The sequence below is a fragment of the Octopus bimaculoides genome, chromosome 12, assembly GCF_046866305.1.
Source record: "Octopus bimaculoides isolate indiv1 chromosome 12, ASM4686630v1, whole genome shotgun sequence".
NCBI classification, from domain to species: domain Eukaryota; kingdom Metazoa; phylum Mollusca; class Cephalopoda; order Octopoda; family Octopodidae; genus Octopus; species Octopus bimaculoides.
In genome coordinates, this window is record NC_142939.1 from 5,991,398 (window position 1) to 6,014,817 (window position 23,420).

The following is a 23,420-nucleotide window of genomic DNA, read 5'->3' on the forward strand; positions in this document are numbered from 1 at the left end:
AGGCTTGAAAGTTAGAAACTAGGAGTCACTTCTAGACTAGAAATTCTGATAGTTCATTGTGATTTTCGCTCCGTTATTTCACAACATATTTTTTCACGATGCAGCTATACATACATACACACACACATACATACATACATACATACATACAAACATACATACATACGCACAAACATACATACATACATACACAAACACAAACATACATACATACATACATACATACATGCATACATATATACATGTGTATACTTAATACATAGGTGTGTGTATTGTGTACGTATATGCATATTAATATTACAGGTTGGCATATGTGTGTGTGTTTTCTGTGTGAGTGTTTTGCTTGTGTGTGTGTTTGTGTATTTGCAGACTAGCGTGTGTGAGTGCGGGAGTGTGCGGAAGTGCTTGTGTGTGTAGAAAACGGTAAGTAAAACATCGCAAGGAATACTATTTTGTACGTGATTTCTGCAAATCTTTGAAACATATTACCATTCATTTTTTTTCACCACTTTTTTCATGTATTATACTTAAAATGACCCAAGGTTCAAAAGTGTTGTAAGTTCGTAGAAAAGTCTATAATAACAACAACAACAAAGAACAAGACACCATGATGACTTGAAAAGAAACAAAAGGTCAGAAAATATCAAAAATAATAAAAAATATGATAATGAATTTAAATAAAAAAAAATACATTGCCTTCAGAGATATTGGAATCTTCTACTGTCCAATAAAATACTTCATCCCTTTGATGCGTGCTATTTCCAAATATTTTCAGTCTATATTAGGCATTCACTGTAATAGTAAAAACAACAACAATAATGATAATAATAATAATTATAATAATAATAATAATAATAATAATAATAATAATAATAATTGTAAGGATACTATTAATATCAATAAGTTTCATTATGAATTTTGTTGTTGTAATTATTATTATTATTATTATTATTATTATTATTATTATTATTATTATTATTATTATTATTATTACAGCAAAGCTATAATATAAGACTTGCATTCTTTTACCAGTGTAGCTCTTCAAAGATGTTTTATGAAAGAATCTATGTATATAACAGTGGGTGAGACACAATGCAAATTGTGTGAAAATGAATAGCGCAAACAACATGATAATATGTCTCAAACCAGATCTATATCAAACTTATATTTCCAATAAGAGTGATGCGTCAGGAAAAGACGGTAATGCGATAACATAAAGCTTTTTTCTTGACTCTGCATTATTTAAGTTCAAACTCTCTCAGAATTAACATCAATTTCTTCCACTGAAGGCCACTTAATTGTGCAGCACTAATTTACTACCGTTGGTTAATTGATACAGAGAATTCATTTGCCTTCTAACTGTTTTCGAATTGATGACAGGTTCCGATATCTCCAGCATTATCTCTGCCATCCCGTTATTTTCTTCTTTTGTTGCTTTTAGCTTATATATGCACCCCGACTTCCATATTTCGAGTGTGTGTGTGTACGTGTGTGCGTATGTGCGAGAGAGAGTAAGAGTGTGTGTATGGATGTGTATACATGTGTGTGTTGCGTGTACAAATTATAGAGTTAAATATGAAACGTTTCATGTTCGAATCTCAGTTTAGATGTAATATGAATGGAGATTATTCTCTACACCTGCGATATTGTTTCCTCTTCTACATAAGCTGGTATTTCAAGTGAATAGAGAAAGTAAATTTGGCATGTAACAATAAGACTTTCATAATATTTATATAATAAAATGCCTTAATGTTAGTGCTGTTGTTAGTGATATTAAGCGGTGCATAGATTTTGACTGAGCATATCTAAGATCTATGTATATATATATATATATATATATATATATATATATATATATATTATAGATATAGGACAGGGAATTGTCAATTAATTAATAAATTAATAATTAACAATTTTGCCAAGTAGTTCCGTATGCAAAAGAAAAACATGATCGGTAAAACTTTTATAATTATAAACATAATTTAGGGATCAGCAAAAATTGCTTCATCAACATACCGAAAATTTAGAAATAGCAGTGTATATATATATATGTGTGTGTGTGTGTGTGTGTGTGTGTGTGTGTGTGTGTGTGTGTGTGTGTGTATGTGTGTGTGTGTGTGTGTGTAAATGTATATCAATGTTTTCCTTTGCGTTAAGCAATCAAGCACCAAGATGAATATCTTGCTTACAATATGTTGTCGTACTACAAACATATAGAATATCCTTAAGAGTAGGAGTAGAGGTTTAGAATCTAATAAGTTAAAGTCCATGTATCTGTTAACTGTACGTTTAATGATTTGGATAGTAAAGGAGAGAAGAACAACGAAGGACCAGAGTAGCTCATGACATTCGGTGGCATCTGATACAGCCAGATGTCACAGATGGGTGGGTTTAGATATTGGGAAGACAATTACCTTTCGGAGTTGGAGGTTTGTCTATGATAACAGTATTAAGAATTAGAAATCCAAAGTATAGGAGAAGTAAATCAATAAAAGGCGATATTACCTCTAGTTTGAATATTTCCAATGTATCCTTTATTTCATCTTTTGCAATTCTGTCCGTTTCCATTTTGCACAATTCGATGTCATTTTCAAGTGTCTCAGTAGTAAATCACCTTTTTTTCTTTAACTATCGAGAACTTATAGTCACTCAGTCAGCTGTAATTTATAAACAGGAAAAGGAACGTCTTGAGATGTGGCCGTGGACCTGAACGCTTCTTTTGCTACCACGTTGTTCTAGGTTCAGTCCCACTGTGCCGAAATTTAGCAAGAATCTTCTAATATAACGTTTGGTCGAATAGCGTTCTGCGAACGAATTTGAATAACGCAAACTATGTAACCGGGTTAGTATCTTTTACATCCACCAGTTAAATGTTCAGGAAAATCGCTTTAGTGAATAGGTAGAAGATATAAAATGATGTCTACAGGAGTGGAATTGATCGTCTAAAACTTGCAATGCGATGCCCCAGCACGGCCCCTATCCAAACACTGAAAGGTTTGAAAAATAATCTATAGGTTGTATATACTCACAAATGGATGTCTGTGCGCGTATGTGTGTGCGTGAGTGTGTGCTTGATTGTATGTGCTTTACTTTCTTTCTTTCATATACATTGGCGAAAGATATAAGAATAAATTTTCTTATCAGATAAACATTAAAAAGTGTTAAACATATTTCTCAATCAAAAATTTTGCTAACATATTAAATAGTTAAGTTCAAAAGAATCTGAATCAAAACCACTTTTATCATAGCGCTACGGTAAACAGCACAATTGCGCCGTCAAGCGGATGCTTGTATTTCTGGTATGGGAGGCAATGTCTATATAATACATACGGTTATTAAACGTATATAATTAAAATACATGCGGTGATCTGCTGCAGCGTCCGATATAATTGCCTTCTGCTATGCGTTACATCTTCCTGCTCGGAGTTCAAATGCTGTGCAGGACAACTTTGCCTTTCATCAGTTCAGGTTCCATAAAGGAAGATTCCTTTTCTATTCCTGTACTTTATCGCTTTTGCTTTTATAGTTTAAATATGTGAATTTAACATCCCGAATTTTTCACATAGTGTCATGATGATTCACCCGGAATTTGACATTAAGAGGAACACCTACCACATAGCAATAGTTTACACAGTAATGTTACGATGAATAATTGTCTATGTCAGACAACTAAATACTTATTGGGAAAACCGATTCGGTTCCCAATATCACCTCTACCATCAACGAAGCCACCGTGATTATTTTACCAACAATTTTCGGCTAATTCTGTCTAATATAGAATTTCGTTGGTTTATAACATTTTCTGAATTTCATTTGCTGTTTTTATCGTTCACCCTCGCCCCTAATCGGCGATAACGACGGTTACATTGCCGGTAATGAAGCGACGACAACCTGGAAGAGAATTATTTACTCTGAAACAAGAAGCTTTAAACCTATGCTATCACACACGTTTACGATGAAAAAGCTGATTCGATTTGGGATATGAAGCGAGCATGTAATATGAATAATCGTATCCCACATGCTCTCGGTGTTTCCGACGTGCGGTATGTGTAACAGCGTTTACAAGATTTATACAGCAAGGTGTAAATATAACAGCTATGGCTAAAAGAAAAAAAAATAGCAGCGACACCAGACGGAATGTAAGAGTCGATATACTCAGGATTCTGTCTGTCTTATTTATTACAGAGATACTATTTATGTGTGTTAAATTTGCAAGTCAGTTGTATTTCTCAAAAGATAACATATATCCAGAATCAGTTAATGTAGAGAAACGATATTGCTTGTTGTTCAACAGCAGAGATACGACGGTATTGCGGGTTGACAGCTATATTGATTTCATTTGGCAGTACTGTCTACTAACAAGATGTGATCAGCACACTAAGCAAGATTTAAATTCTTCGTTGAATAAATGATGTAACCATACTTTTAGAAGACAGCATGTTCCTCAATAGAAAAGAAAAAAAAACTTAACTCATACGCATGTAAACATTTCTTTTACCACGTAAAACAAGGTAGATTATGACGAAAATTAAAACAAAAAAAGACAGAATTGTAATGATTTAGAAAAGTAATGCAAATATATAAATGTAAATAATTCTCCCCAACTGAAATAATTTTTAATTCACAAAAGTCTGAATCAAGTTGTTGTTAATAAGATTATATCATTTTTCGGACTATTAACTTCATCTTTCGAGATCAATTATATTACAATACTTACATTGCATCTGTCTGGCACTTGGTACGCCTCCGGGAATATAACACCAAAAGATGATCAATGATCAAATATATCGAACAGTATTTTGGATGGAATGTAATATACATGAATTTGGTACTTGTATGTATTAATGAATAAACTACTCCATGACGACCGTCATCGTCTATGTTACTCTCTCTAGAATACCTTAGAGAATGAAAATGTAGAACTTTTGTCTCTATAGAGAAAGTTTAATCTCGAAAATTTACGCAGCATATCTTTTTAACAGCTCATATCATTTCCGTTATTTATTTCAAATAGGGGTGGCGAAATAACAGGTACAAATGAGTATCGAAGAAACAGATTCCAACTATTTGTTCCTTCTCTTTATATACTGAGTTCAAACCCTGTCAACTCAACTTTCAGTGTCGAAGAAATAATGAATCATTCAAAGTAAACATGAGGATAATATTGACGAGCACCATCGCCTCCAGATTGTTACCATTTTGCCTGAAAACGATATAGCTATTGCTTATTCCAAATAGGGTGATAAGCTTGCGATTTAGTCAGGACGTAGGAAAACTTTCATGTTAATTGTTAAAACAACTCTTTATGCTTCGATATAACCAATCTCACCACGGTTAACTTGGCATTTCCTCTCTCAGGGGTCAATAACGGAACGACCCACCATCACCTTAATGTTCAATTCAAAACCAATGGCCATTGTTAGTTGTTCCAAGTTATTACTGGGTTAGTAATATTACGTAAACAATTGTTAACACATCGTTGCGTAGCATTACCGCGTTCAAGTAAGAGATCCCGCTTCTAAGAAGAAACGGCTGTGTTCTGCATCCAGCATCACAAGCTTCATAAAGTCAGAATAATTCTGCTGGATTAAGGATAACTGAAATACCAGGAACAAGTTATCAGTGTTCGAAACGATTTGGCTGTTAATCACGGTAACATTAAGCTTTAAAATGTGAAGTGGGGGCTACAATCAACACTAGGGTTAAGTTTACATTTCTTCCAGATAATCTCGTTGCTTTTTAGAAACTGATTATTCTGTCCATGTCTTCGTTTTTATTGTATTTATGAACTATTTGTCAATCCCAAAATATAGCTCAGAATCCAATATGAAAATTATATCGCATTGTAACAAACGTAAATATTTTGAAAACCTTTACTAATTATGGAATCATATATTGGCATTACATATAATAATTAATTTTAAGTAGCTGTTATACGGATTTACTCACTTACAAAATTAATAAGAAGATCAAATGGAGATAATGAAGCTCCATTAAAATTTCTACTTTGATCTCAAATTTAATCTAGTTCACTTGAAATGTGCCGGTGCAATTCTCTGACATCACTTGAAGAACATTTTGTATTCCAACATGACTGCCAAATAATTTAAGGCACTTAACAATCCGTAAAATGGGAATCATGCCATATGAATTTTTAATATTTATTCCATTTCAAAGTTTTTCATAGTTTTCATCAATTGTCAATACACATCAGTTCATCTGTCACCTTTTAATTCCATCAGGATTCTTGCAGAGCCTCAAATATTCGTTGTTCTGTTCGCTAGATATTCATGCATGTCAGCTATCAGTCAGCAAGTGATTGGCATGTAGATACTTACTTCTATCCGACACTCTATTTTCTGTATCGCATCTTCATTTTTGAAATAACATCCAAGTCTGATGTAGACCATCTTTCCGAGAGAAAAGCAGTCTACGAAGAAATTACATATTCGAAGACATGAAACCAGATAGTGTGTATCTGTAAAAGCAAAAATAAAATAAGCAAGATGGTTAAGGCTGGAATACCTATTGATCACATGTACGGTTGCTGACAATAGCTGTCCTCATGCTATATAACCACAACATCAAAACACGCTAAAACCCTGTTACCTTCCACTCAAGTGATCACAAGTTACCTTCTGGCTTTCAAATGTAAATTTATAACTTCTAACTGAAAGCCTTGTGTTTGACATATGTCACATGATTTCCCATTCAGTGTTTTCATTCCTATTTTGAGAACGATAATTAAGGGATTCTGCTTTGCTTGTTTGACTTTATACATTACGAAACTCCCATGAAATATCGCCCCTTATGTACAAGGAGCTGTAATGGATATGACTGCCACGGGTTTGGTCCAAGATTTGCTGGCGTGATCAGAGTGTACCTTAGGCAAATGGAGTCGTACTTGTGTGGTAAGAAACATGATTCCAAATCACATAGTTCCACGTTCAATCCCACGGGATGGCACCTTAGGCAAGTGTCTTCTACAATAGCCTCGGGCTGACCAAAACCTTGTGAGCGGATTTGGTAGATGAAACTGAAAGAAGGCCGTCGTATATGTAAGTGTGTATTCGTGTGTTGTGTGTGTGTGTGTGTGTGTGTGTGTGTGTGTGTGTGTGTGTGTGTGTGTGTGTGTATGTACTCTGATTGTCAACTAGTGTTGTCCTGTTAACATACCCATAACCTAACGGTTCAGTAAAAGGGGTTGATAGAATGAGTACTGGGATCGATTGAAGGTGTTGCCCCAGCATGGCCGCTGTCTAATGAGAGAAACAAAAGAAAGATAAAAGAAATACTCGAATTTTATTAAATATTTAACTAACACACGAGCCTACTGCTCCATTAGAATACATCTTATTCCAATTTGTCCAGCACTTAAGCAATATTACAAACTTATCGCCGCTGAAGAAGATGGCAGTCCATCGGAGAATTAAACTGAAAGCATGGCTGAAAGGTAGCTGAGTGGAATGAATTAAATTTAAATAAAGTCCATGCCTCGAGAATCGAAACCCGGAACTAACGGTCATAAACCAAACACTCAGAACACTACAACTCAAGCTTTCATATACATTCCTTACACATGGTGGAGTAATAATTCAGTTCAGGTAAGCACACTTGCAATAGGCAATACTTTTCGCATTTGGAATTAGAGCAATTTATCTGCTTGCGTCCAGTTTTTTTTTCATACGATTTCTTTTTTATTTAGCCTTTGCAAAGTAACGTCTGGCAGATGTATTATGAAATATGCTTCAACTTAAAACACTCCCTTTGCTCTTATAATTCATCTTCCACTAAAATGTTCAATAGTTCCTATTTTATGTAAGGTACAGCCATAAGATATTGAAGAGTGTCTTGCAGTTTTTGTTAGACGTTTCAGGTAGTATTGCACCATATAACGGTGGTGTCAGTTCTAGAATGAAGACCATTTTCGGTAAGATATTTAGTTCTACTTCATACAATGCTTTTTGTGAATTTGCTACATAACTATTCTGAAAATCATGAAAATTTTCTGAGAACTCTTTATTTCATCCTGATGTTCTGGTGCTTTTGTATTTCTTCCCTTGTGGTGCCTTTATTTCTCTTTGGGGATGAAGGTTACACTTCTCTCGCTCTCCCTACCTTCATTCTAACTGCCTAACATTCTCCGTTTCTCAACCTCTCTCTCTCTCTCTCTCTCTCTCTCTCTCTCTCTCTCTCTCTCTCTCTCTCTCTCTCTCTCTCTCTCTCACTCACTCTATCTCTCCCTCTCTTCTTTCTCCTTTCCTATACCTGGCTGTTATTTTATAGAATTGGCAAGTCTTATCAAATTGTTTGCAGTTATTTTCTTTTATTTCTTTTCTGTCATCGGCTATCGCTATGTTGCAAATGCCCATTTTCCTGAATATATTGGATTTATCTTGCATATTTTCGGAATAATTTGGATCAAAATTAGATATAGACTTTCTATGTCAAGTGATATAACGAATGTGACAACACAGGAACTTTTGTTCAGACTTCTCTCTACTCTAATACTTAAGCGTTCAATAGATTTGGAGCGACTACCACCAAGTAATTTCATAGCAAATTCAATAAAGCATTCATAAAAATGCTTGTAAAAGACAATTGATAGTATTTACATACAAAGCGTGGTCTCGACTCTGACCCTGCATACAACGCTGAACAAGTTATCTATTAATGTTTTCATAATGTTCATCCCGATTTTTGCTGCAAATCAGTTCTGACAATAAGGCCTATTAGTCGTTCGAATATGGTAGGACTCTGTTTTATTTTATCTACAAATATTTACCTTATGTATTATTTTTCATTTAAGATAACAGGGTATGATCGGCGGTTAGTCTTTCTAAAAGTCTAAATGACTACGAAATGACTCCTCTGCTCATTGAGGAAAATAATATGTGTTTACAGTATCTGTGGGCTAATAGCATTAGGGATATGATCAGTACAATAAACAGTCAGTACGGAAGTTTAAACAAAATCTTACCCCATTAATTCAGTCTATCGCTGTCGATAACAAAGTTTTCTAATGTACGTTTGAACATCATGGACAGACATATTTCCTACAGCGTGACTTATTTTTTTAAGAAGTCGAAGTAATCTATGGATATATCTGTTCCTGCAAAGCTCTTTCTATCAATTTTAATACCAAGAATCTATACAGAGGTTGGCTTTTTGATGAGTGTTGTCACGTCGGAAGACCTAGTGAGATGAGGGTGCTTGACTTCAGTGTTCATGTTTCCAAGTTAGCAATTATAAAGAATCTGATTCTTTCATTTATTAATCCTGGAGTATATATTTTTAGAATAATATACCACCATACACAGATCGCTGTTTTTATTGTGAGCTTCTCTATATATCACACATCCAAGTTAAGAAAAGCTATCCTGCGACGCAGTAGTTACGGCTGGAATGACTTTTATGGTAATTCTGCTCGTGTCTTCGGTTGTTCATCTGGTTGGGTGGCGTCCAAGTGAGTATCCGGGAACTTGTACTTATGGCCTTTTATATATGCAAATGAATGGAAAAGAAATATCGAATGGAAATGAAATATCATTAATAGACACGTATGTAGGTGGATACCATTGTATGTCAAGTTTAATCATTTAGGGTACAGATAAAAACCATGCTAATTTATGTTAAACTGCTTTGTCGATTTAGCTAACAAAGCTTGACTCGAAATAAAGTTCAATATAATCTCTTCTCCAAGCAATAAGGACTGTAATATTAAGAAATATATGATATGTGGAAGGGCGATTAGTGATGCATTAAATATTTATAAATTCTATCCAAGGATTATTGATAGAGAGATAGATAGATATATATATATGTATATATATATATAAATATATATATGCACGCGCGCGCTCGTGTGTATACAACGGCTTCTTTCAGTTTCCCGCAATGAAATCCATTCCCAATGCCTACGTCGTCCTACAGTTATAGCAGAAGTAGTATAACCAATGTGCTGGGTACTGTCAGCTAATGCTTAGGGAATATTACCCATTTATTCCAACGAAAGGTACTGATAAGAATGGCGCAGTCTTTCAAGAGTATGGTATTAGATACATTACAAGCAACATTTCAGAAGCTCGAAAACGAGTTGAAGGAATCGAATCTCTGGAATATATTGCACATAGCACTGATCTCAATCCAATAAAATACATATTGGAACAACTAGATGCAATGTTGTGAGATGTTCGTCAAATATTCAATGAAAGCAATGTTCGAAGAGAAAAGGAAAAGCAGGCGTCAGTCTATTATTCACAATATATTGAAATCCGTGTTTAAGGAAGTGAAAGCTATAATAATATTAGATAAGGGAGCGGCTACAGAATCCTGTGACAAACTTACGTTCAGTTTTTCATTACGTTATTAGAAGTGAAAATAACGTTGTATTTTATGACACTGGCAAGAAATGTATATATTGAAATAATTTTACACAAGTTCTGATTTGAAAGCTTGTGTTAAAATTAATATATTTAAAACTGGAAGAAGTCATACATAAACCCACATTCCTGGTGTTCGTACTCAACATCTTCTTGTTTGTTCCCCAAACTATTTCTCTCTCTCTCTCTCTCTTTCTCTCTCTCTCTCTCTCTCTCTCTCTCTCTCTCTCTCTCTCTCTGTATATATATATATATATATATATATATGTATATATATATATATATATATATTTATATATATATATATATATATATATATATACATATATATATATATATATATATATATATATATATGTGGTTAGTAAGCGTTTAGTTTTATATTTTACTACGGAAGACGGTAGGGATTATAATTTTGTATGACTTAATAGAGTTGTCACTGTTTAGTTACATATTAAGGAGTGGATATAACTTATTTTGTGGAATATATTTATCGATGCGGTTGTACATTGGGTAAATGTGTTTGAAAGTTGTAGTTTCTTTGGTTTATTTCTTCCCAAACAACACTTATATTAGTGCTGTTAGCACTGCTGGATTGACTGGTACTGCCCGTGTGTCGAAACCATAACGATATCCGTGGGGCAGCTGATGATGGGGATATGTTGGATTGTTAAATAATAGTAAACGAAGAGGACAATGGAGTTATATTCACAACCAAAAATTTCCTTAAAAAAATTGTTAACACCATATATATATACAACGATGATGAACATATGTTTCAAATGCAGCAACTACACATTACTCCGTACGCAGTTATGCATCGTAGTCGGTACAATTTCATCAACGGTCCACCACATCCATATTTATGTATGTATGTATGTATTTATACACACATTTATATATGGCTTCACTGTTAGTGTTTTCTTTATTCCAATGAATTTTCATTCTAATCTAGAAACCGATTCTTTCTATCATGGTAAGAAATTCAAATTAAAAACCTAGAAAAATGCATTTATATGTATATTCTTGGATGTGTTGTGTATTGATATGTGCACAAAGACGACTACATACATATATACATACATATATGTGTGTGTGTGTGTGTGTGTGTGTGCGTGTGTGTGTGTGTGTGTGTGCGTGTGCGTGTGTGTGTGTGTTTATGTGTGTGTATGTAGATATGTCAGTCTGTCTGTCTGTCTGTCTGAACGAATATATGTAAGTATGTGTGTATATATGTAAGTCTGAAGTATGTGAATCTGCATGCATTTTCGCGTGTATAAGTTGTATAAACAACACAATGTCTTAATATTTTAAGTATTTCTATAAAGAATACAATTTCGTTCTGGAATCCAGCTTCTCTTCAAATCTAGATATTTATTTATAGCAATCTTGTTACTGAACAACACTGGACTGACATGGGCCGAGATTACGTCTTACATTACATTGCAGAGTTCAAAGTTAGATTTGACACAGTTCAATAAAAGTATTCCAATTCTGGTTCTCTTTGAACTGCATGCTATGTTACATTTATCACTCATGTTTGGTACAAAAAGAAAGAATTGCTAAGAAAAGTAAATACACTTAAGTACAATATGTTTTGATCTTCCCCATAGAGATTCTATGAATTACAACCAAAATCTGATCACATTAAAGAAGTATAGAAACATTTTCAATTTGTTCCCTACATATTTGGTTTGAAGCAGATCTAAAGTAATTTATCTATCTCAAAGATAAATCGCAGGATTAACATATGTCTAGATTATAGAGTAAACGTTCGTTGTAGAAGAAATGCTTGATAGACAGGCTTTTTAACTATTGTTAATGTTTAAGACGGATTTAGAAAATAATTGGTTAATGTAAAATTATACTTTACCTTGTAACTATCCACTTTGATTCAGACAAGATTAAAAGTACCTTTGACGTTATCCAAATTGAATATCTATCACTAGCTGAGCTGCCATCTACCGGTCATACCAGTTAAGGGCTATCGATTTTGTTAACTCAAACAACTTTCTTAACCATATACATACCAGTTATGTTATAAAAACAAATGATTCTATTTGTCTACCAGCTGCATACTGTACTTGGTTACAGGATTAGTTAGCAGAGAATGTCGTGTTGAACGATATATCTGTAACATAATGATAAACTAAGATTAATTCTGAGAAAGCAGTATCAGTTTTTCTCAGTATTGTTTCAGGATTTCCTATCACTCGACATTTCATTAATTCACTGAATTTAAGAAATATAATTTAAATGAAGACATGACAGGTATTTACTCTTAGCATAGCAACGCCATATTGTCTACGTCTTCAAAAATGTTATTGTACGATATATGTGACAAATCAGATCTCATTACACAGTTGATTCTCTGAATATGTTGAATATTCATCTTGAAATAGCAAAAATAAACACATATCAATTATATAAATGCTTCATGTAATTTTATTCAAATACTATCCAATTTTATCCCCAATTGAGAGACTTCAGAATTAGATAAAGCTTGAGAATTCTAAAGAGAGTTGAAGTGATAATACATGGTTTACTTTAGCAAAGATTATTTGACATAACCTATTTCAGAATTCTATAAACATTTTCTCATTTTAGGATAGTATTCTTTAAGTTTTCCGTGTTCTATCTTTTTTTTATGAACTAATGGAGTTATTTTGTTCTTTTTTCTGCATTCTGTAGCTCTGTGCTATAATGTAATTCTGGAACTAATTCATTTCCTAATAATTCACAAATATTTTTTATGATATTCTTTTAATGTCCAGGTTTTGCAATATATAACTCTCGGTGAGGAAAATATCTAAAGAGCTACAAAGGATTCAGGTAAGCAAATTATTAACCTAATAAATAATGACGACAATGTTGCCTTTAATGTATCTATAACTATTCCTGAAATATACCATATGAATTAAACTTAAATTGTTAAACTGAATTTACTGTCAGGGAGATTCTGGTTGTGCTTATTTTTATTAATGTTGCTTGCCACTGCTGTTATTGTTCAATAACTTGCCGCATGATACCCCAGAGGTCAATAAATATGATCAAAATGATTCAATGATTCTCTGTTACAAAGTTTGCTCATCTAAGACATTTTTCCATTCGCTCCCTCATTTTTCGTCTCTCACTCTATGTGCGTATCTCTATCCCACTCTCTATCTATGTATCAATCTATCTATCTCTCTATCCATCACCTTCGCTCTCCTCAATTTCTCTTTTTCTTCGGTTTGTAAAGAATTAGGATTTAAGAATGATTTCACTGCGATATCGAGCAAGTCCTTCGACAACAGTGAGTTTTAAAAATTGTTGTGTAAGTATTTCATATTGTATTACAATTGACCTTTGTAGAAATCAATCTGTGCTTTGGATTATAGATGGCTGTTTCCAGTGATTGAACGTACATACGAAACAGAGGCAATTGTTGTATTGAAAACGTATATGGAAAACAGTAAGGCAGGAAATATATAGCAAAAACTTTGATTTTCACAAAATGGTTGCAGGTTGGTGTGTGCTTTTGCGAATCAGGAGAAGTTGGTTTTGAATAACATCTAATATGCTTTTTTTATGAAGAAATATTACGATCCTAATGTGAAAGCAATTTTTTGTAACATGTTAGCCCAGGTTAAATTTGATTCCATCACTTAGAAAACTTAATGTATACTATATAGTTGCTATATAATGAAAACTATACGGCACTGGCATTTCGTTTATTTTTATTAATATTATTCAGAAATAATTTGGTGAGTAGCTGACAGAATCGTTAGCGGGCTGGACAAAATACATAGCAGCGTTTTGACACGTGTTTGCGTTCAGAGTTCAAATTCTGCCAATTCCAATTCCTGCCTTTCATCCTTTCGGGGTCGATAAAATAAGTACCAGCTGAATACTGCGGTCGATGTAATCGACTAACTCCTCTCTCGAAATTGCTCACCTTTTGCCAATATTTGAAATCACTATTATTCGAAATAATACATCAAGGGCTATTATTGATATCCAATATATCATTATTTTATCAAAAATGGTAGAGCATGGCATGAGAGAGAGGTGACTATTGTTTCTTGATGATCGAGTGATAATGTAAAGGAACCTAGGTTGTGGGAATTGTGTTTATTTTGAGTCTCAATTGGTCAAATTCTTTACAGATTGATATCACATCATGTGTAACGATATTGTTTTACCGAAATTTTCAAACACAACCAACAAATTTGGAAGTTTCCAATAGATTTGCTGCTGCAGTAAATTATGCAAGAGAGAAATGAAGCGATAAACAAAGAGTCAGAAATAAAGAGCACCCTAAGGAATATGATATCTGAAAATTTTCAAATTATGCTGAAACGCTGATTATTTTTCGGTTATATCAGAGAGGTTCACCGTGTTGTGGATACAGTTAACTTATATTATGGTCAATAAAAGAAATATGGACTTTGTTCAGAATATAGAAAATATGATGTGGAAAATGTTTAGATATAAAAAAAAAAACATTGTTTGAATCATTTTCCTTTAAGGTGACCAATAGTCATGTGAACAGAACTAGGGAAAATGCTGAAACGCGGAATGAAGTTTTTGATGGATTATCACCTGTGTGTGATGTTTGCTATATTTTTCCTATCATTGTAAAATCGGTGCTACTATATCTCTTTCGTGTGTGCAAGTTAGTGTTGGATGCAAATCATAAGCAAACCCACAAGCTTTCTATGCGTAACAACTTTTCACGTATCTACTGTCATTGTCGAGGATTAGTGAACTTTACCAAAATTCATCCATCGAACTGACGTCAGACTACCAAGACGTGGCGCAATTTTAGATGCGGTAAAGATTTCCTGATTGTAGACCACAATATACAACACAATACCATTTCATACAGAAGGTATTCTGTTATACGGTGGAAAACACCATCAGATTGTAATGAAGGAGGATTTTTCCAGCCATTATATTTAAGACTTTCAGTACGTACTACTGCGAAAGAGAGTGGTGGCAGCGAGTGTTAGGCAGCAATAGAAAATGACTAATTCAACGTGTCATCTCTTCATTTAAAGACAATCCAAATGAAAAAATAAATATAAATTTATTATTTTAACTTGGCAGCATTAAAAACCAGCAACGTTGTGTTTTTATTTGTTTTGATAATTATTGAAGCATCAGTTAATGGTAGTGAAAGACGAATTCACACGAATAATGGTTCCATTTACTGAGTGAAGAAAAACTATGTAGTGAACAATGAAACCAACAAATTGTTAATAAGTTACTAGCAATGCCTAGACTTATTTCCGGCGTCTAAAATTTGCAGCTAGTATAATCAGCAGTGATAATGGCAAGTGATGCTTCCAGGAATAAGACATAGCGAATTTCAATATTAATCTTTATGTAACGATGCGGAAATGACAACAAACTAAATCATTGAAATGATGCAGAAAAATTCTTCGAAATAAATGAGGCTGGAAGAGAAATATTTTAGCTATTTTTGTCTTTCCTCTTGACAGACAGCATAGAACAAGAAGATTTTAAAGATATATTAACTCTAATTTTATGAAATGCTTTTTTTCCTCTCTATCTCTCTCTCTCTCTCTCTCTCTCTCTCTCTCTCTCTCTATTTATTTAGTAGAAATTGATTTTAAAAGATACTTTAGATCATAAAACATTGCATCATTTTAGCTGAACAAAAGTTGATCTTTAAAACTCAACTGACCTATAAATATCTCCAAATATTCATACTACATAGAAGTTTATTTATAACTACAATTGGCAAATGGAATTTTGTGATTTCACCAGAAAAATGTTTTGCTAAATATATTTTAGAACAAAATTATAATTACGTATTAAATAGACGAGGAAAGCTGAAGGACATATCATCTTTCTGTTTCAGTGAATGACAATTTTAGTAAAAATAAAGCTCATTTCCTGTGTACGTAATTGTTGATATTGTTTGTATTTGAAGTCTTGTATTTCTAAAAAAAAATATCAAATATGCAATTATTGCTTGAGAATTGCTAAGAAATCTTTTATAAAATTCTCAATAGAATTATGAACTGATATGAATAATAATAATGGTAAGAAGAAGGAGAAGAAGAAGGAGAACAACAACAACAACAACAACAATAATAATAATAATAATATTGATAATAATAATAACGACAATAATGTGAAGGAGGACGACGATGACGACGCCGACGATGACAACGAAGACGAGGTGGAGGACGAGGAGGTGGAGGACGAGGACGACGACGGAAAGGAGGACGAGAAGAGAGTAGTTGGTGATGATGATGATGATGATGATGATGATGATGATGATGGTGATGATGTTGATGGTGGTGGTGGTGATGATGATGATGATGATGATGATGATGATGATGATGATGATGATGATGACGACCACGACGACCACGACAATGTTATTTTTATGATCAAAAAGTAAAAATTAGAAAAAGCAACGTTGAAGACATTTATTGATGGTGAGATCTAACCCGAGGGGAAAGTATTTCTTTAAAAAGACTTATTTAATATGTGAGATATAAAGAATAATGTATTTTAAATTATGTCTTTGTATGTTTGTCACAACGAATCTGATATTGTATTTTTACACTTTAATGAAGTCACAAATGTTATTTGAAAAGGAAAGTTTTCATTAAAATTTTCTTCAAGCGCTTGACAAGATCTCAGATCATGAACTGTGGAAATAATTGATAGAATATTGTGCCGTGGCATAACTAAAGTCCTCGAAACCTTTTAAATGGCTTTTTATAATTCCATCACTTAACCGTAAAACAACAACAATAATAATAATAATAATCATTTCTATTATAGGGGATACATCTGAAATTTGATGGGGAGGGACTAATCGATTACCTCGATCGCAATGTTTCGCTGCTACTGAATTGATCGACCGCGAAAGGATGAAAGGTAAAGTCGACCGCGACGGAATTTGAACTCAGAACTTACAGACTGGCGAGACACCGCTAAGAATTTTGGCCGGCATGCTAACGATTCTGCCAATAATAATATATTCTTTTCTACTCCAGGGGCCAGTTGATTAAATCGACACCAGTATGCAACTGGTACTTAATTTATCGACCCCGAAAAGATGAAAGGCAAAGTCGACCTCGGCGGAATTTGAACTCAATACGTGAAAACTGACGAAATACCGCTTAGCACTTTGCCCGGCGTGCTAATGTCTCTGCCAGTTCGCCGCTGCGTAATAATAATATATTCTTTTCTACTCTAGGCGCAAGACCCGAAATTTTGGGGAGGGGGCCAGTCCATTAGATCAACCCAGTACGCAACTGATACTTAATTTATCGAACCGAAAGGATGAAGGGCAACGTCGACCTCGGCGGAATTTGAACTCAGAACATAAAGACAGGCGAAATACCGTTAAGTATTTCATCCGGCGTGGTAACGTTTCTTATTTCTTTATTGCCCACAAGGAGCTAAACATAGAGAGGATTAACAAGGACAGACAAGGGGATTAAGTAGATTATATCGACTCAGTGCATAACTGGTACTTAATATATCGACCCTGAAATGATGAAAGGCAAAGTCTACCTCGGCGGAATTTGAACTCAGAACGTAACGGCAGACGAAATGCCGCTTAGCATTTTGCCCGGCGTGCTAACATTTCTGCCAGCTCGCCGCCTTATAATAACAATGATATATTGTAATAATAATTGTAGAGGTGAAGATAATAATCATGACCAACATAAAAGAGATGGCGTAGACCTATATCACAAAAGGATACCAAAACAAACATATTCTGATATATGCAAATGAACAAAGACGTTGAGACGAAGGGGAACCGGCCAAATACATCAGTCCCAATAGACGATAATGTATTTTTTTCAATAGTTTTGAGTAATTATTAGATATAAATATTTGGAGAAGATACATCCCGAATGTGTGGATAAAGAATCTCTGTAAAAAGAAGGCCCTTCGGGAATATCACAAACACAGAAGCAAATACGTAGCTACAACTATAAAGCTTACAAATATGCACAACATTGAAAAATATAGCACTATTCGCCGATATACAATTATTACGTTGGGATATAGCAATACATTGAAACAACAAGACCTAATGAAAACTCTGCCAAACAGTTGCTGCTCAATCATATTGAAATGTGCGTAAGTGAATAGCAAACACCACTGTGACGACGGGAAGATTATCAACAACAATAATAGTAACCTTGTTTTATTATAGGCACAAAGCCTGACATTTGGGAGAGAGGAATAGTCGATTACATCGACCCCAGTACTCAACTGGTATCTATTTTATTGACTCCGAAAGGATGAAAGGAAAAGTCGACCTCGGCGGAATTTGAACGCAGAACATGAAGGCGGACGAGATGCCGCTAAGCTTTTTGTCCGGCGTGTTAGCGATTCTGCCAGCTCGCTGCCTTGCACAATAATAATAATAATAATTATAACAGTTATTATAAAGTTATGAAAAAAAACAATAGGAAAAACATTGCGATATCTGTTATCATCGAGGCACACAGTGAAATACAGTTAGAAACAGAAAAGTCCAGAGACATCAAGCCCAAAATGAATGCTTAAATAAATGGCACTGCGCACATTTTACGAAGAGAACTGTCACCTTAAATTTCCAAGTATTATAAGAGATTTTATTGAGCACTGTGCCTGTTTAAGAAGAAGAAGAAGAAGAAGAAGAAGAAGAAGAAGAAGAAGAAGAAGAAGAAGAAGAAGAAGAAGAAGAAGAAGAAGAAGAAGAAGAAGAAGAAGCCCTACTTCATCATGCTCTAGTTCAAAAGCATTGACTCAGACAAAAGAGTACCACGAAGTACAGGTAATAACCAAAGACTCACTTCGCCACGAGATTATTACAATACATTTACTACCCGCACTTTGATAGATTAAAATTTCAGTGTATTTCAGTTGTTTGAACGTACAAAAAACGTAACATTGCTCTAGCAAATTCTTGAATATGTTCTTCAGTCAAGGATGCATATTGTCACTTTATGGGATTCTGTCAGACACTTGCTTTTGTGTCAGTAGGTTCTTGTACAAATTTCATATTGATCTCGCAATGTCCTTTTAAATCGTTTTTACTTATGTTATCGTCTGGAATATTTATATGAAAATCATTGCTTTTGATGCAACTAATATTGTTGTCGCCCACATTCTGCGTTTAAATGATGGTAATTTTCATTCCAAACTAATTAATTAATAATTTTCTTAGAAAATAATTTCTTATAGATAATGATTCCTCGCAAATAATACCAATTTCTTAAAAAATAATTATTCTTTACAAATACACATTTTTCAATAATGATGACGACGACGGTAGTGATGGCGGTGGCCACGACGTTTCTCGGAATGAAAATGATGACGACGACGATGACAAGATATGACTATGTTGATGAGTAGTAGTAGTAGTAGTAGTAGTAGTAGTAGTAGTGGAGGTGGTGATGGTGGTGGAGGTGGTGATGGTGGTGGTGGTGGGGAGATGGTGGTATTGGGATTGCGCAGATTTTTGTTTTGCATTGAAGGTGGTGATAATTACAAAGACATATAAATTGTAGGATTTTTATTCACAAAACCGAATGAATAGAAAGAAATATATTACAAGAGAACTGCGATCTAGAGCCGCTTTCGGAATCAGGGGATGATGCTTAACATCGACGGAATTCTATGCTCAAATTTCATACTTCGTCATACAGTCGTGTAAATAGATTGCGAACTTTTGTGCTTCCCCGCTCAGACTACACATGAGATGCATCAATGTTTCACTTTAAATATTTGCTCAGCAGTTGTTTGTCATATTCTCTTGTCTGCGTCTTTTCACAACGCTAAATCTTCTTGACATGTAGTTTTAGCAATTCTCTTCTTCTGCTCCCATCTGCTGCAGACGGTTGTCAAGAGGTCGCCTAATACATCTGGCATGAATTCGTAAATCTCGAAAGAAAATCCATTTCAATAGGCGTTTTACTCCACGTGCAGTTACTCATTACCTCCTGTATTTCTGCGTCTGTGAACTTTTCGTCTCTTTATGATAGTCGCATTGTTTCCCTTTAGTCTGTTTCTGTATATCACTTGCTATTTGTTGAACATTATTTATAATGATATCTCCCTAGTCCAGGTACACCAAAATTGGCAGTTACTGTCTGCCCCAGTCAAATGTGTCCTGTCTAATTAACAAATGCACTAATCCTCTCCTTTTAGTCATTGAGCGGCTATACAGACGCGTTCAACAACTAATAACCAGCTCTCTGTATAAAGTTATAAGCCATTTTTCTTATTGCAAACTTAATTTCTGTGCAGTCGATCAATTTGCAGTGTGAATATACAACGCTATCGCTATCCCCTGGTGTCACAAAGGTTTTTTCTGCTATTGTAAGGATGAGTATCTATGGTTGTTTTATGTCTAAATTTGGTACCAGAGAAATCCTGTTTCTTCCTCTCAGAGCGACGATATCTAAGTAAATTCTCGAGTATTTTGAATCCCTCTCTTCCATGCGCAAGCGTCAGACAACCCTGCTATCCTTTTGCAATGCTCTTCGACTCCGTAGGTAATAACAGATTTTGGACACCCGCAGCATGACAGTTAAGATACGTCTGAACAATACAGCCATCCTTCCATGCTGGAGCATGAACATCCATTATTCTAATGGCAGCACCTTATATACCACTCAAGAATAGGGCTTTCAGATTACTGCCCGTCTTCAGGAGACTTCCCTGTACCATGAAACATGACATAATTCTCATAGGTGAAATGTACCCTACCACAAATTTGTGTAAATGAAGTTTTATACTTGGCAGATTAGCAAATATTACCAGACGACGAAAGATATTTAGAAATATATATAACATAATATGAATTGTTTTCCTTTAAAATAACTCATTTATTTTAACGAGATATGATTGTCTTTTAGATTGAATTTCTTGACAAACATTTGAACACTTGAAATATTTTAACGAGATATGATTGTCTTTTAGATTGAGTTTCTTGACAAACATTTGAACACTTGAAATATAATTTTATGGTAAAGATCTTTTTATGATAAACTATATAAAAATATCTATTAAAATCCGAATATTCAGGAAACCTAAAAAACTAATCATCCGTTTCTATAACCAACTGTTTTAATGCTTAGTTACATCAATTTATTTGTCATAGTCTAGAACTAGGAATGATATATATACGCTTCTGTTCGAGCAAGGGTTCTGTTATGATGTCACATAAATAAGACTACACTTGTATTTTGAGACAATAATACTCGTATAATATATTGACTTTTTAGGCTGCTTTCCAAGAAATTTTGAAAGCAACGTGAAAAAGTATGATACGTGAGCTAGACAGAAACAAAGATAGGAAGGAGTTGATCAAGGAAGAAAACAGGAGAGTCTCTAGACAAATTATATCACTAAATCAAAACAATAAAAAACGAAAATTATATATAAAGAAATTTTTATTACTTCATTGCCAAACAAATATAGACGATTAAACTTGAATTTACTGTTTCGTCTGCTGACCGCATTTTGCCAGGAAATATTTTAGTGATCGGTTGATGATGAACAATTAAAAGTCACAGTCCTAAGTTAGTGATTTTCTCCGTAGGAAAAACATCATTCCATAAAATATGTAAATATAAGTTTGTATATCATGATGAGGACGGGGACTCTCCTTTTTTGGACCTCAGTTCTTCAAGGCTTAAAACATGACAAAGTGATACGACAGAATTTAGCTAATCTTTATCTTTTATCTTTTACCAAATCAAAATTTGAACGAGAGCTAGAATTCGAGTCATATTTAATCGGCCTTAAAACATGGCTGGGTCTCAATATTTAGGCAAACGCTATCGATTTAAAATAGCTTGTATTTATCTAAGTATTCATATGACTTTCAAGACTCAATACTCTATAAATTATTTTGAGAATACGTGAACCCCGAGATATAATCGAAATAAATGAACTTCAATTATAGAGTAACCCAAGACACAGGAACAGCAGCTGACGTGCAAAATGGCAGTGTAATTGGCTTTGGTTTTATTTCAATTCATGTTTCTCTGGGTTCTTCTTTATCTCTTTACACAGCATATTTCCCTACAGGCTCAAACGTGAAGATTGCTACGGGGCACGCGGAGATTAAGCTTCCTTTAACGCTTCAATAAACTATTCCTCTCTTCCTATCCTTCCTTTCTCTCTATCTCTTCCTCAGTCGTAAATCACAACTTATTCCAATTTTATCTGATATTTGGATAATGTGAACCTTGCTGTAATATGTGTGAACATTTTGTAGAATATTCATTTCTTGAATGCAAATTTTATTACATCAAAACTTTAAATGCCAGCAAAAACATATTCAGATTTCCAAAACCATATTCAGATTTAATACTTTCAAAATTTTCTCATAGATTTCTAAAACGTCCCCGTTCTGCCAATGGGCCAAATGAATCAATTATACATAAATTGATTATGAATTTTAAAACGAAACCATATATTGTTTATTGAGCGTATCACAGTATATATATTTACCATTAATTAGAATCTGCCAGTAAGAGCTAAAACATTTACAGAATCACTGTAATTTTTCGATTTGAGCTTGTAAGGAATCGACCATGTATTTCAATGTGTTTTGTACTCACCCATTTCACATGCCATGTATGTTCAATACAGCATTATGTAGCGAACGAAAAACAAGGAAGTTTCAAAGAGTATGAAATTATTTTTAAAACATCAGAAAAAAAATTTTTGTTTTAAAAGAAAACATAATTAAGTATTTATTAGATAATTACTTACTAAATTAATAACGATTTAATTATTAATTAAAACAATTTATCAAAGTAATTGCAACTTAAGCAAAAAAAAATATGTAAAGGATAATTAAAGCACAGAGACATCTGAAGAATCTCTTCAACAAGTAAATTTCAAACCAATCAAATCAGCATATTAAAATTATTGCAGTATTTGAACCAGAATGTCCATGGGAAATAAAAAGAAAATTTTGGAACTTAGACAACGACAGGCAGATTTATTAGAGGATTATCAGCTTTACGCACTAAAATTATTAAAGATCTCTAA

General features: G+C 33.9%; 1 long non-coding RNA gene across 5 annotated transcripts in view; it reads right to left on the reverse strand.

Annotated features, from left to right (window-relative positions):
- Window positions 1-544: 544 nt before the first annotated feature.
- LOC106868247 (uncharacterized) overlaps window positions 545-23,420 on the reverse strand; it is a 33,859-nt gene continuing 10,983 nt past the window's right edge. For 2 of the 5 annotated variants that reach the window (XR_001409250.3, XR_016243792.1), the window contains exons 2-6: window positions 12,256-12,513; window positions 8,981-9,495; window positions 4,718-6,478; window positions 2,506-2,657; window positions 545-792 (exon numbers count right to left, since the gene is read on the reverse strand). This is a non-coding gene — a long non-coding RNA (uncharacterized LOC106868247). Of the gene's footprint in view, window positions 793-2,505; window positions 2,658-4,717; window positions 6,479-8,980; window positions 9,496-12,255; window positions 12,514-16,201; window positions 16,353-23,420 lie in introns of those variants that run through there. The other 3 variants (XR_016243791.1, XR_001409251.3, XR_016243793.1) reach the window with 3 other exon arrangements.